Consider the following 15136-nt stretch of genomic DNA (forward strand, 5'->3'; position numbering starts at 1 on the left):
TTCGCTAATTACTAACTGTGTGACATTTGCCATGTGGCTCCACCCTCTCTGGGCTTCAGATTTCTCACCTGTAAAACCAAGGCAATTATACTGACATTGCTTCCCAGGGATGTTATGAAGAACAGTTAATGATAATAATCATTAAAGAATTATTTTTGTCTTCATTGGGTATTAATTAAGTGCCACTGTGTGCAGAACTCTATTAATTCTATAAGAAGTGGAATAGATGGATAACAAAGAATATATCATACATTATATTCTGACCAAAGGAATACTTTTTAGACAATATAAGAAGCAAGCAATAGCATTATGTCATAATGATGATGATGATGATGGTAATAATTATAATAATAATAATAATAATAATAATAATAATATAATTGCCCTCTATATGGCCACAGTTTTCTGTCATCTTTTCTCTTTATCCCGAAGTTTACTCTTTCAGCTGTGAAATGATAGGAGAAAGAGGCTATTGTGGCATCACTTCACAGAATTTCAGAGCCTTGAAGGACCCCAGCAGTTTTCTGCCTCTAGCTCAACACTTTCACTTTAGAGATAAAGTATTTGACAACCAGAGAGATTTGAGAGTTTTCCAAGTTCACCAGGCTGGATCTGTAGCTCCTAATCCCCAGTTCATTATGTTGGCTGATACACTAGGCTGTTCTATATTATCTGAAAGAATAGCAACAACATATTCCATTTCAGACAGCATGAACAGCCAACTCTCTTTTGATGAGAAGCCCAAAAATTTAAGGCTATTTAACTTACAGGTAGTTTTGGCCCTAATGATGAATTCTGATAAAAGATGATGAATAGTATTTAGCATTTCTGAACCTGTTACCACTTTTTTATCTGGAAATTCTACTAGGCTCTTTAAACTTACTATTTTAATTCTCCCTAATGATAACCATACAAGAGAAGTATTATCATATGTACAGAATAAAGAATAACATTTATATACTGATTTAATAGCTGAACCTCTGGAACTTTATATAACTGACCTAAAATGATACATGTATTAAGTAAAGGAGTTAAAATTCAAATCCAGATTCATCTGGGTTCCAAATCCTTTATTTACAACTATACAATATAGGGGAAAATTTGTGCTTCAGTAGAAACCTATGTATTATCCATGTCAAGGGCCAGCAAACTTTTCCTTAAAGGGCCCAATAATAAATATGTTAGGTTTGCAGACCATAAGGTTACATCTATTCACTCTGCCATTTATCATAATAAGCAACATATAAACAAATTGGCATGTTTGTGTTCCAATAAAATTTGATTTATGAAAATAGGTGGCTTACCCTCAGCTATAGTTTGCCAACTCCTAATCTAAAGCCCGCCTTTGAGTTATCTGATTCTGACTCTATGAGAGCTATCTTACAACTACCACTATTAGTTTTTGATAACTGACAGCAATATAAAACAATTCATGTCCGTAAGTAAATTCTGCTTGTCATTTCCTTTCTCATTGAAGCCAGTTTTGTCTTCCATGTGCACATTCATTTCAATAGTCATGATTTACACCTATGCCTTTTCTTTAGATTCTCCTTTGAACTTGTTTGACATCTGCTGTTCTCCTTATTTCGTTAATAAATTAAGTAAAATCTTTATACCTATCTAAGAGTTATTGTATTCCCTTTTTGGAAAGTTATCTTTTAATAAGAGTATGGCAAAAATCATTCATATACTCCCTATACTATACCCAATCTTGTAAAAAATATGATTTAACCTTTTTCACTTCTTAGCTTGAGGAGAAATAAGAACACAAATGTTTGAGTCTCTGCACAGAATCAGAGATCTTCTGTGCTGGACACTCTCCATTGGTTGCAAGATGCCATTATTTTCTTTTCTCTTATGCAAGATGATGGTTGCTTCATATCAATCATGCCAGTGCATGTCATAATGGAGAACTTTAACACAATTTACTTATCTTTTATGATTCAAAATTGATAGAAAGTTGCCAATGTGATAAAGTGGTCTTCCCTACACATTTGACAGAGGTATTCTCCATTTTATGCTTAGCTAGTATGAAGACAAAGCACATTGATTCTGAAAATAAACATATTTCCCCACACTTACCATTCGCTTCTCCCTCTCTCAGCTCCCTTCTGAGCTTGATCATTTAGTAATGAACTCACCAGGGCTGGCAAATGACAGCTATTTATTAGCAAATCTTAGAATCTGAAAAGAAACTTTAAGGATCATTTCTTTCAAGACAACAATTAAAAATAGTAATAATAATAATATCACAACAATTATATGAGTTAACATCTATTCCTTACTTGTTTATGCCAAGCAATTTTTTAAATGTTTTATACGTAGAATGCCTAGAATAGAACACCTGTTATTTTGACATAATTATTAACAGTCTCCTCTTCAACTTCAAAAGTAACTCAATTGGGATGATAAATTTTATGATTACCCCATTTATGTGTGGCATCCGATCTTCACACAATTATATGAAGTAAGTATGATGATGATAAATACGTAAAAGTAACGTGCCTAAATGCATAAAGCTAGTAAATAGAGAAGTTGTGATTTCAACCTTGGAAATCTAACCATGTATTAACTACTATGCTAGCTTTCCATTTGCACACTCATCACATCTGAAACTGTACAGCCAAGTGGTGGTCCAATGAGAGTGAGCACACTACCTTTGAGAGGAATTAGTTCCATCTTTAGGTAATGCTATTGAAAGTTCTCTTGCTTATTAGGCTGAAATCTATTCGCAAAAAAAAATTACCAAATTGTAAAAGGCTTTTTTTATTCCATGTCAAGAAGTTTGTATCGTATTTGAACTTGAAAGCAATAAGAGAGGCAAAAAAGGTGGTTGTTTATTTGTTTTGTTTGTTTGTTTGTTTGTTTGTTTGTTTGTTTTTAGGATATTGAAGTCCAAGTCACTGATTGCGAACTCTTCAAGAGGAGTTTTACTAATCCTGAGGAAAATCATTTGCATTTTCATTCTTTCACAGCAATTTAGATTGATTCTTACATTTGATAATACTCTTAGAACTAAACTTTACAGAAAATGTGGATGAACAGATGTTTAGTGATTGATGTGTTAAAGGTTGTTGAGATTTTTGTCTTAACTCACACACAGGCACCACTTGGGAGAACAGTAGGTAGTTAGAAATTATCTCCTAAACTTGACCAACAAATAGAAAATCTGTTTATTATTATGATAATGAAAACACTAAAAAATGTAAGTATATTTCTCACCCTTTTCAGAGGTTTATGTTGCAGACCTGTCAAATTTATCATATTAGACATTGTGTTTTGAAGATAAACTGTTGTTTTAGACAGGTTTATCCAACTTTAGAAACCCGTGAAGTTGAGATTCAACTAACAGAAGATATACAAACATATGAACATGTGTGGGAAATGGGAATATTGATTGGCAAACTAGAGAATTATGGAGAAATATCTGAATTTGCTATAGTGTCCTGAGATAAAGTTAAAGGAAATATGTCTGATGAGAGCAAAGTCCTCTTTCAAAAACATTTCCCAAATGCATTTTCCTTTTTTCTTTCTAGAGTTTGTGATCAGATTATCCAGTTCTAAAGTAGATAAGACATCCACTAGAGTATATTTATTTTTAAAAGCATTACATTAAATTTACTGTTTTTCATTTAAGGATGGGAAAATTTTGATTGCCAACTTTAGAAGCCTCTTAAAAATAACAGCTTTGAAGTTCAGTGTAGCATGGAAGCTTTTAAACTTCACGTTCTCTTTGCCTGTGGCAACATTTGACCCCTTTCCTCAAGACTGCCATTTAAATTTCTACTCTATTCCCCTCATAGCCCTAGAAACAAATCAACAATTACTTTCAAATAGGAATCTTTATAGTTTAAATATCACACTCTCTTATTTGATTATAGAAACATTTTATCTTTAATTAAGTTTGTTTCAAAAATCCATGTTTTCAATCAAAGAGAAAATGTACTGTGAAGTTCAAAAATGATTCAGAATTGGAGAAGGTGTTTCAGAATGTTTCCTAGAGGTTTTGTGGAACTTAAAACACTAACTTGTTCTATTTTAGGGAAGCTGTCTTGGTCCATTCTAGTGCTCTGATAGAATACCATAGACTAGGTAGCTTAAAAACAACAGAAATTTATTTTTCATAGCTCTGGAAGTCCATGATCAAGATGTCCATAGATTTGGTGTCTGATAGGCTACTTTCTGGTTCATAGACTGACATATTCTCACTGTGTCCTCATAAGGAGAAGGGTAGAACTTTGTTCTCTTTAGCACCTTAAAACAGCACTAATGCCATTCATGAGGGCTCTGCCCTCATGACCTAATCATCTACCTAAGACCCTCTCCCAAACAGCACATTGTGGGTAGGGCTCCAACATATGGATTTGGAGGGAACACAAACTTTCAGGCTTGTGTGGGAGCTACTTGCTTCTATACATTTTAAATATCAGTGTCATAACTTTGCACAATTCCAGAGAGCACTATTTTCATTGTATTCAAAATACTACAGGGATAAAACATATGCCCTTTTGGACTTAGCAACTTTATTTAAAAATATTTATGACTTTGATTATGATCAAATTGCCAATGTCACCAGGAAGGAAGAACATGTGGTAAAATTATTAAAAGGATCAATTATAAGAAAATGTATATTTCAAGTTAAAGGACAATGATTAAGTTCAAAATTTGATACAACTGGAAATCTAATTTTCTAATTTTTTGGACTGAAGTTGAGTCATCTTGGCAAAAAAAATTAATACAGAAAAAATGAATAAGATCCTTTTTGTTAAATAATCAAATTGCTTCTAAAATATAAAAAAAACCACTACTTTTGTTTAAAAACTTAATAATTATGGCATTGTTCTCTTTATTTTTTAGAAGTTAATTATTTTGTTGCTCACCAGTTCAATTGGTCTTATAGAACTGAGCTCATATTCAAAACAGACTATTTCATGATTTCAGGTTATTGACGAATAAGACAATTTTTTCCTTTCAAATTCTTGGAGGCTCCATAATTACAGAGGATTTAAAACGACTGTCATTTATAGCCTGGTGACAGGTACTGTCTTTTGAAACACCTGGTAGACATATCTGAAGTTTGGATGGGATGACTGCTCTCAAGCAGGTGTTTACCAGAACAGGGTAATAAGCAGTATTGCAATTAGGGATGTTAAGGGTATATTTAAAACCCAGTGCGTGCCTAGTGCCAATTAAAATACAATGATCTAACAAAAAGCCCACAACAAATTGATCTCACAAAATTTAAATGAATAAATTTGACAGAACCTGGCCATGAAATAGATGTTTATTTTAGCCTAGGAGCATGCTCACAACCACTTCAGGGCTACTAGGTGCTGAAAGAGCTGTTATTAAGGAAGAGGACTCCAGATGGTTTTAGAGACAGGCTTTGTTCTAGTATAATAAATGTAATGAAAGATTGACAAGCTCCATGAATGACAGACAAAAAAACAAGCAATAAATAATATGCTAAGACTGATGCCTCATGAGAAGAGGTTGAAGAGCTGAGCAAATATAGCATATAAAAAGGAAGGAAGAATAAATATAGCATATAAAAGAAAGAAGAATAAAAGTATCCCCAGTGAAGGTCCAAGGCTTTTTCTCATGTATGTCATTTATGCATTCTGCTGTCCCCAAGATCAGCGTATATACTTACTATTGTATAATTTTAACTTTTAACTATGAACCACTTCAACTATATACAATACTAAAGAGAATGGTAAAATAAACCCACCTGTACCACCGAGCAAGTGTTAAAATCATCTTATGGCCAACTTGTTTTATGCTAATTCCCACCCACTTTTCACAGCCCCTAGTTTTTACTCAAATATCAAACATCGTATAATTTCATCTGTAAAAATGTTTACATTTCTAAAATATAAGAGCTCTTTTTAACATAGCCAAATCATAACATCTAAAAATTTAACACTAGTTTTTTAGTATCATGAAAAATGTAGTCAGTTCAAATTTTCAGTTGCATCATAAATGTGAAAGATCTTTTATGTTTACATTTTGTTTGTTTGAACTGAGATTTAAATGGTTGATATTTTTAAGACTCTTATTTTCTTTACCCTATCCCCTACCTCTTTTTCTCTTTCTCTCTCTTTCCTTGGAATATATTTGTTCAAGACATGTGATCCTGTAGAATTGCCATCGTTTCTATTTGGCTGACATGGTGTTTACCTCATGGTATTTAACATGGTCTATTGGGTTGTACATGCCCTACAACTTGATAGCTGAATTTAGAACCTTGATCAAATGTAAGGTTGCTTTGATTTTGCTTTGGGTTTGAGCATATTACCTCAGACATACTCTTGAGTTCTTTTGTCAAGTGCATAAATGTCTAGTTGTCTCTCATTTTGTGATACAGCAGCTGTTAATCCTCAGGGCCTTTAAGTTCTTAAATATTGCAGAATAGCATGTAAAGTAAATGTATATTAGTGCATCATATGCAACGGCATATACATTGTAAAACTGTAATATCTTTTTTCTATTATTTCTCTTTGATTTATTACCTGGAATACTTATTTAAAAAGACATTTACCCTCTTTATTTGTTTACCCCATGGTACAGTTCATATTGAAATGGAAGGATAAATGATTCTTTTCCTTTAACGGTCTTTTTAAAATGAGTTAATTATCATTCTTCAGTGGTGAATAATCTTTTTTGAATGATTTTCAAATCATGAATTAAAGGTACTTGAAATTATGAATCTCTAATAGTTACTACTTTTATTGGTTTACAAATTGTTTCAGTCTGGGCCATGAGAACCTCTTCAAATTCGTCTTTTGCATTATTTTGACACAACCCTAGTGGTCATTGTTAACTTCCTTGCTGTCAGATCTGTAAAGTTGTTTCAGACTTAAATACACTTATTGCCCCAGATCTGAAATCGGCAATTTTTCTAAATATCCTGATTTTTCGCGATGTGAAACAATATGAGAATTAAGTGTACTCAGTGCTTCTGGGTTATTTGCTGTTTTTAGTCCTTTTCATTGGAAATATCAAGGAGTAATTTTGTAATATAATAATAAAATAATGCAAATACTTTAAAATCAAAGTCATAATCACAAAATTTTTACATAATTTCTTTCTTACATTTTATCTACTTCTTTCAATGGTGAAAAATTCCAGTCATCAAGGACATTAGCGATGCCAGAATTAAAATATCACATAATTATTTATTAATTTTATCTTATATTACACAGTGAAATACAATTATAATATTGACAACTACCATTGATAATATAATTACTAAAAAGTGTATACATTTTTATTTTGCAGTTCTTATAATTTACTGTAACACATTAGTCAAAATTATCAAATTAATGTGTTTCAAATGTCAGAATAATCCCTTTCTATGCCTTCAAATACATGCCAATTTAGTTAATCATATTTTTAATTTTAGAAATTTAAAAAATGTTTCATATTGTTTTATTTTTACATAAAATATTTCCTGATTGTAATCTATGTTGTTCTTTCATGTCCTCTATTATTTTCTTAGTCTATTTCACTCCATTTTGAAACAGTGGATTATAGTTTTATCCGTTTGGCATACTATTTTTTGTCTATAGGTTAGTTATGTGGTTCTTTTAAAAAAAAATTTGGTAATACATTTGTACAGTATTAAAACACAATATTTTTCTATTTATAATAATTATGTAATTTCTGAACTTTAAGAAAAGGTTGGATCAGAAGAGTTTTCCAACTTTACACTGCAGAGTACCACCTTTTCTTGCTTTTGTGAAGTATTTAAAAAATTTGGTCTTGAGGAATAAAGAAATGAAATAGAATCACTACTGTCAAGCTGCCGAATTATTAAAATCAAGTTGATTGAGGTATAGGAAATGATTCTATTCTTGCTTTAACTAGACTGGAAACTTAAACTTTTGAATTTTACAGTCCTGCATCAATGCCTGGACATAAATCAGTCCTCCAGATAACATTTTGATTATTCCCTGAAGGACTGGTATTCAGATCACCTGACATCCATTATCCAGACCACCATATATAACCAGACCTCTGGTCATGTATCTTTCAGACCACCTGACGTCCATCATGCATACTCCCTGACATCTGACTGATAACTCAGACCAATCCAGAGGCTAGGAATGCAGGACTAATTTTTCTCAAGAATGTACTTTTACTATGAGAACTCTTAGGTCTTCCAGATGTCCTATTCATTCCACCTGTTTCACACTACACACATATTGATAGTACTTGTCTAGCTGTTACTAGTTTGTCTCCAGACATTTCTATTTCTAGACTAAGATGTGTTTTCACCAAATTTTGTTCTACATATTTATGTAGGTTTCTTCATCCTTTTCCTGGGAATTTTAAGTATACCATCATTGTCTATCCAGCAGTCTCATGGTGTATATTTTTGAAATAAACTAGAGAATCCTCAAACTTGAAAAATATCTTTTAAATACCTTAACACTGACTTCATATTAGGTTCTTTAAATTATAACTCACAAGTCATCAGAAAGTATTCTGTATATACCAATGTTTAGAAATAATCCTTTCATTCTAATATACATTTTTGTTCATTAGACCTATTCTTCCAGATAAAGGGCTAAATCTTATCAATCCTACAGTATAACAATTAAATGAGACACAAACCATTTAATTATTTAATGTAAGACTGTATTTTCTAGTTAGTATGTTATTCCAATAAAATTAAGTATTCCTATCCATCAATCTCATATCCTATGACAACATCTCATGATTTTGAATACTGATGAAATGTACTATTGCTTGATACATACAGTAAAAAGATAGATATTCACAATACAGCCAAACTTCGTTTTCTAAAGTTTACCATTTACTTCATGAAGTAATTCAGATAGAAAATATTTTGTCTTAAGTTTTTCAAATTATTGTCGCCAACTAGAAATAATAATTCATGAAATTAAAATAGTAAAACTAAATTGTCTTTAATTAACTAAATATTGTTACAAGATAAAACAAGGAAACATGCAGTACAAGGATTCCATCAGATATTTTTCATATTGGTTCCTATTTTTATTTGTTCTTCTTTATTATTAAATATTACCTTGATCTTACTTTCAAAATAATTCTTTGTAATTACTCACAAACTATTCATGACAATAGATATTTCACTCTTCCTACTAGTATGAGCAATCCATTATTTTTCAATATGTAATAATAAAATCAGCTGGGACCTAAACATCATCAGACGAATTTTCGCAATTGATAAATGAGGAAACTTGTCTTTAGCTGCATACTGGTGATTGGTAAAACTGCTGTTAAAATTCATTTTTGTTAATCGCAAATCAGTGTTTCTTTTTTATGGATTTTATCATTTTAATTAAGCTTTGAAATAAAATAGTTCCTTGGACAATGTTTTGTTGTCAAAAAACAAAACAAAACAAAACAAAAAAAGCACAATAATTTTGCCTCTTCTGAGAACCAGTGCAATGTAATTTTTTACATAACTTCTCTTTTAGATCTGTTTTTAATTAATAAAAGAAGTATACTGAGAATCAGGGATAATTGCTTTATAAAACACTTAGTATTTTTATAAAAGGAATTACAGTAAAAGCAACAGATAAATTTCAATACCTATTTATGATTCAAGTACTCACAAAACAATAATGGAAAATCCCTTTGCTCCTTAAAGGCCTTATAACTAAAATTACTGCATGGACGTACTTTCCCTAAAGAGATCGAAAGCATATTTTTATAAAGTTTTAAAAATTAAGAGAGTATAAAGGATGAGAAATATTGGTGAAAGGTTTTAAAAATAGGCTCTTGAATTAATTGGGGGGATCACTTTGTAAATTATATAAATGTCTGACCACTATGTTGTGCAGCTGAAACTAATATAAAATAATATTAACTGTCAACTCTAATTGAAAAATAAAAATTAAAAAAATAAATTAAAATTTTAAAAAAGTGAATAAATTAAATTATAGAATATGATATAGGATGAATAGTTATTTGTCCCACTGTAACTTAAGCTACTTAACGGTGACCACATATCATATCATCATTAGAATCTCTTTAACTTTGGTGAATAATATATCTATATGTAGAAATATAGTTACTTTTTCTATTCTATCTAAAGTTGTTTTTTATCACAGAAAAATAATAGATGATAATATGGTCTGTGAGTATTTACAAAGTTGTCACTCATTTGCTGTCTTTTTATTAATAAATGCATTCACTATATGATCTTTTTTTAAAAATAGGCTTTTAAAATAAAATAGGAAGCCCAGGAATAGACCCAAGTATAAACAAAGACTGAAATATAATTGAGATGCATGTTCAGAGAAGCAAATGAAGAATGAACTAATTAATGTGACAACTGACAAACCATATGGAAAAAAATTGGAGCCTCACCCCACATCATAAAGAAAAATCAATTTCACCTGTACTCAAGACTTATATGTGTAAAACAAACTTTAATAAATTTAAGAAGCAAATACAGTGTTAAAGATAACACAAATACAAAAGCATGGAGGATAAATTTGTATTAATATATAATCTTTGGCAGATCAAGAGTGAAGAGACAAGTCACACACTGGGAAAAGTATATACAACATTTTAAAATGATAAATCTAGAACTCGTAAATGACTACTTTGTATCAATATATAACAGAAAAGGAAGAAAATTTGCATAAGAATAGATTAAATTTTATGTCAGCATAAGAAAATAGCTCAACCTCAAAGTAATCAGAAAAATTAAAATTAAAATACTGTGATATCACTCCTCACCAATCAATTTGGTAAATAAAAAGTAGATATGGTAATTTTAAAGATATAGTAAAAAAGGCATATACTATAAGATAGCTAGTTCAATTATAAAGATGTAATAATTAAGAAAGTTTGGTGTGGGTGCAAGGAAATAGAAACTAACCAATGAAACAAAATAGAGAGCACACAAATAGACCTACACATATGTAGTCACCTGCTTTTTGACAAAGGTGACATTGTAACGCAGGGAATAGTCATAAGAAAATATGTATTTTGGCTCTTATCTCTAACATCACTGGAAAAACAGTTCTGGATGAATCAAATGTTAAATGTGACATGTAAAATAATAAACCATTTGGAGAAAAACAGAACATATGTATTCCCTATTTGTGGCAAAAATTTCTTACCAGGGCACGAAAGTGTATATGTAACTGGCTACATTATAAGAAAATAATATATTTATCAAGACACCATTAGTAGACTGAAATGGTGACACATGAAATGGGAGAATATATTCACTGTTCTTAGATTTAACAAAAGACTCATATTCAGAATAAAAGATTCTTACAAATCAATAAGAAAAAGTCTGATAATACAGTAGATAATGGGCCAAGAACCTGACCAGAAACATCGCAAAAGACAATACCCATACATATAAGTTGATGTTAAATTTTCTCAGAAATGCAAATTAAAACCTCCATGATAAACTGCTATACACCTGCCAGAATGGCTAAAATGAAAAAGTCAGAAAATAATCACTATTCTGAGTACAAAAGAATAACAAGAATCTCATGCTTTGCTGATGAGAGTATAAACAGCCACTCTGCAATACTCTTTCAAGATACCTACTAAAGCTGAACATATGCAAATCCAGATCCACCAATTCTACTTCCAGGGACATATCCACTCTCAATTTGTACGTGTTGACCCAAAGGGTAATATTAAAATATTTATTGCAGTACTACTGGAAATAACTCAAATGCCCATCAACAGTAAAACAAAGATACAAATCTTAGTATATTCACAAAGTGGAATACTATACAACAATGACAATGAATAATCTATAACAACTAGCAATGCCATGATTTAATCTCAAAGCATAATGTTCAACCAAAGAAGTAAGATGCAAAAGAATACATAGTATGATTACATATGTGTATGTGTGTGTGTGTGTGTGTGCGTGTGTGCGTGTGTGTGTGTGTGTTTAAAATACACATAAAATATTTTTATGCTGTTAGTGGGTAGAATTGTGGTTATCCTTTAACAGTCCCCAACCTTTTTGGCACCAGGGACCTGCACTCCTATAAGAATCTAGTGTTTGATGATCTGAGGTGGAGCTAAGGCAGTGATGCTAGCACTGGGGAGTGACTGCAAATACAGATGAAGCTTCACTCTCGCCTGCCGCTCACCTCCTGCTGTGCAGCCCAGTGTCTAACAGGCCTAGATAGTACTGGTCCTTGGCCCTGGGAGGTGTATTATTTTATGAGTGCATATTGGACATTAAAAAAATAGGCTAAGTCAAAAAGCTAGACTCAATAAACTTCAAAGGTTTGAAATTATTCAGAGACTATTCTCTGCCACAGTAACAAAATATTTTTTAAATCTAAATATTCATCATTAGAAGTTAGGAAAAGAACAGAAAATTAACTCTCTCTCTCCCAACATAAATGAAAGGAAATAATAAAGATGAGAGTAGAAATTAACCAAAGTGTGTGTGTGTATATATATATATACGCACACAATGAAGAAATACTTAAAAAGCAAAAACAGTTTTTGAGAAAATTAAGAAAATATATAGATCTGAAGAAAGGTCAAAAAAGAGAAAAAAAGCAAAAAATATTAATATTTAAAAGAGGGATAAAACTAAAGATCCTTCAAATAACAAAATTATATTACTAAGTTACTACTCACAAATTATGCAATAAATGTGAAAAATTATGTTAAATAGTCAAATTGCTAATGAAACATGACTTTCTAAAACTGGCATTAAAAATGAATAGTAAGCTTATATTGACCTGGATCTCTTAAATAATTGAAATCTGTAATGAATATTACCATGCACATTCAAAACATCTCTAGAGGTTTAGAGGGTTTCAGGATTGATTTCTTCCACATATATAAGAAAGAAATAACACTAATTTTATAAAATATCTTCCAGATAACAGAAAAACAGTGATGAATTCCCAACTTATTTTATGATGGCAGATCCTAAATACTTAAAGCATGTAACAGTATTGACCAGTATACATAATAAGTTTAGAAGCAAAAAACATAAACAAATTATTAGCCCATCAAATCAAGAGGCAAATAAACAGAATAATACAACATGGCCAAGTTGGTTGTATTTCATCATCATTTGACTTTCAAAATAAATTGATACAATTTAACATATTAATAAGATAAAAAATAACCATGTGATTATTTCAATATAGAAAATTTTTGGAAAAATTAACACATATTTATGGTCAAGACTTTGAACTATCAAAGAGCTTACTTAATCCAGTAAATGATAATTAACAAAACCTTATAATCAACATCTGCTTAATGGTGGAATATTAAAAACTTTTGTCTTGAGGTTGAGAACAGGGCAAACGTGCGGTTCTTATCAATTACATTCAAATTATACTAGAGGTGCTAGCCAATGTAATGAACCAATAAATGATAGTAGTCCTAAGAAAGATACAAAGCTTTTTCTTCTTTGTAGATGTGTACATATAAAATATAAAAGAATCTTAAAAACATTAGGATAAAGAACTCAATTTAGCATGATTGCTGAAGAGATGGTAAATTTACAAAACCAATTTTATTTCTTTATGTCAGTAACAAAAACTTAGAAAATAAATATTTTAAAATAAACCATTAATGATGACATTTTAAAAAGAAATAAAATGTCTAAGAATAAATCTAATGAAAAGTTTTCAAAATATAATAAAAATTACAAAATATTTTTTAAATGTTTAATTATGGTAAAATACACATAACATAAAATATGCCCTCAACCATTTTTAAGTGTATAGTTCAGTAGTGTTAAGTACATTCACAATGTTGTGCAATCAATCTCTAAAACTCATCTTGCAAAACTAAAACTATGTACTCGTTAAACAGCAATTTCCCATTTCTCTCAGCTCCTGACAACCACCATGCTACCTTCTGTCTCTATGAATTTGGCTATTCTACGTATCTTATCATAAGTAGAATCCCAGAGTAGTTATTTCATTTAGCATAATGTCTTCAAGTTTCACCTAGTTGTAGCATGTGTCAGAATTTCTTTCCTTTTCAATGCTGAATAGATATCACATTTTGTTTATCCATTCATCTATTGATGAACATTTGATTAGCTTCTAACTTTTGGCTATTGGGAATAATACTGCGATGAACATGAGTTTACAAATATATCTACAAGACCTTGCTTTCAATTCTTTTGAGTGTATACTCGGAAGTGGGACTGCTGGATCATATGTTACTTCTATTTTTAATTTTTAGGGAATCACCATACTGTTTTTCCTAGAGGCTCCAACATTTTCATTCCCAGTGACAATGAAAGAGAGTTCCAGTTACTCTACATTCTTGCCAACACTTGATATTTTCTGGTTTTTGATAGTAGCCATCCTGATGATTATGAGATGATATCTCATTGTGGTTTTGGTTTGAATTTCCTTAATAATTAGTAATGTTGAGTATATTTTCATGTGATATTGGCCATTTTTCTATTGTCTTTGGAGAAATATTTATTCAAGTCCTTTGCTCATACTTTAATTGGGTTATTTGTTTTTTGTTGTTGACGTAAAACATTTTAAAGAGAAATTAATGAAAACCAATATAAATAATTAGATACTATGTTTATATATTGAAAGCTACTATTTTAAAGATGTATAGTCTCCAGAGATTGATCTTTAGATTCACTATAATCTGTATTCAAAATGCCAGAATTTTTTGCAGATAGTTGCTAGTTAATTCTTCAAACCATATGGAAGACTATAGACTGAATGTTTGTGACCTCTTCTCCTCAAATTCATATATTTAAACCTAATTCCCAATATGATGGTATTTGGAGGTGGGCCTTTGGGAGCTGATTAGGTCATGAGGTTGGAGCCTTCATGAATGGGAGTATTACCTTTACAAAAGAGACCCCAGAGAGCTCCCTTGCCAATTCTACCCTGTGAGTAGACAAGAGAAAATACTGTCCAGGAAGTGGGTTCCTACTAGACACTGAATCTGCCAGTGCCTTGATCTTGGACTTCTCAGACTCTAGAATTACGAGAAATGAATTTCTGATGTTTATAAGCCACTCAGTCTATGGTATTTTGTTATAGCAGCTTGAACAAACTAATATAGAAGTGAAAGCTATCAAGAATATCAAAGGCAATTTTAAAGAAAAAGTAAGCTGGAGGACTTATACCACCACATATCAAAACTGTGC

Source organism: Pteropus medius, unplaced genomic scaffold (assembly GCF_902729225.1).
Source record: "Pteropus medius unplaced genomic scaffold, Ma_sr-lr_union100, whole genome shotgun sequence".
NCBI lineage: Eukaryota > Metazoa > Chordata > Mammalia > Chiroptera > Pteropodidae > Pteropus > Pteropus medius.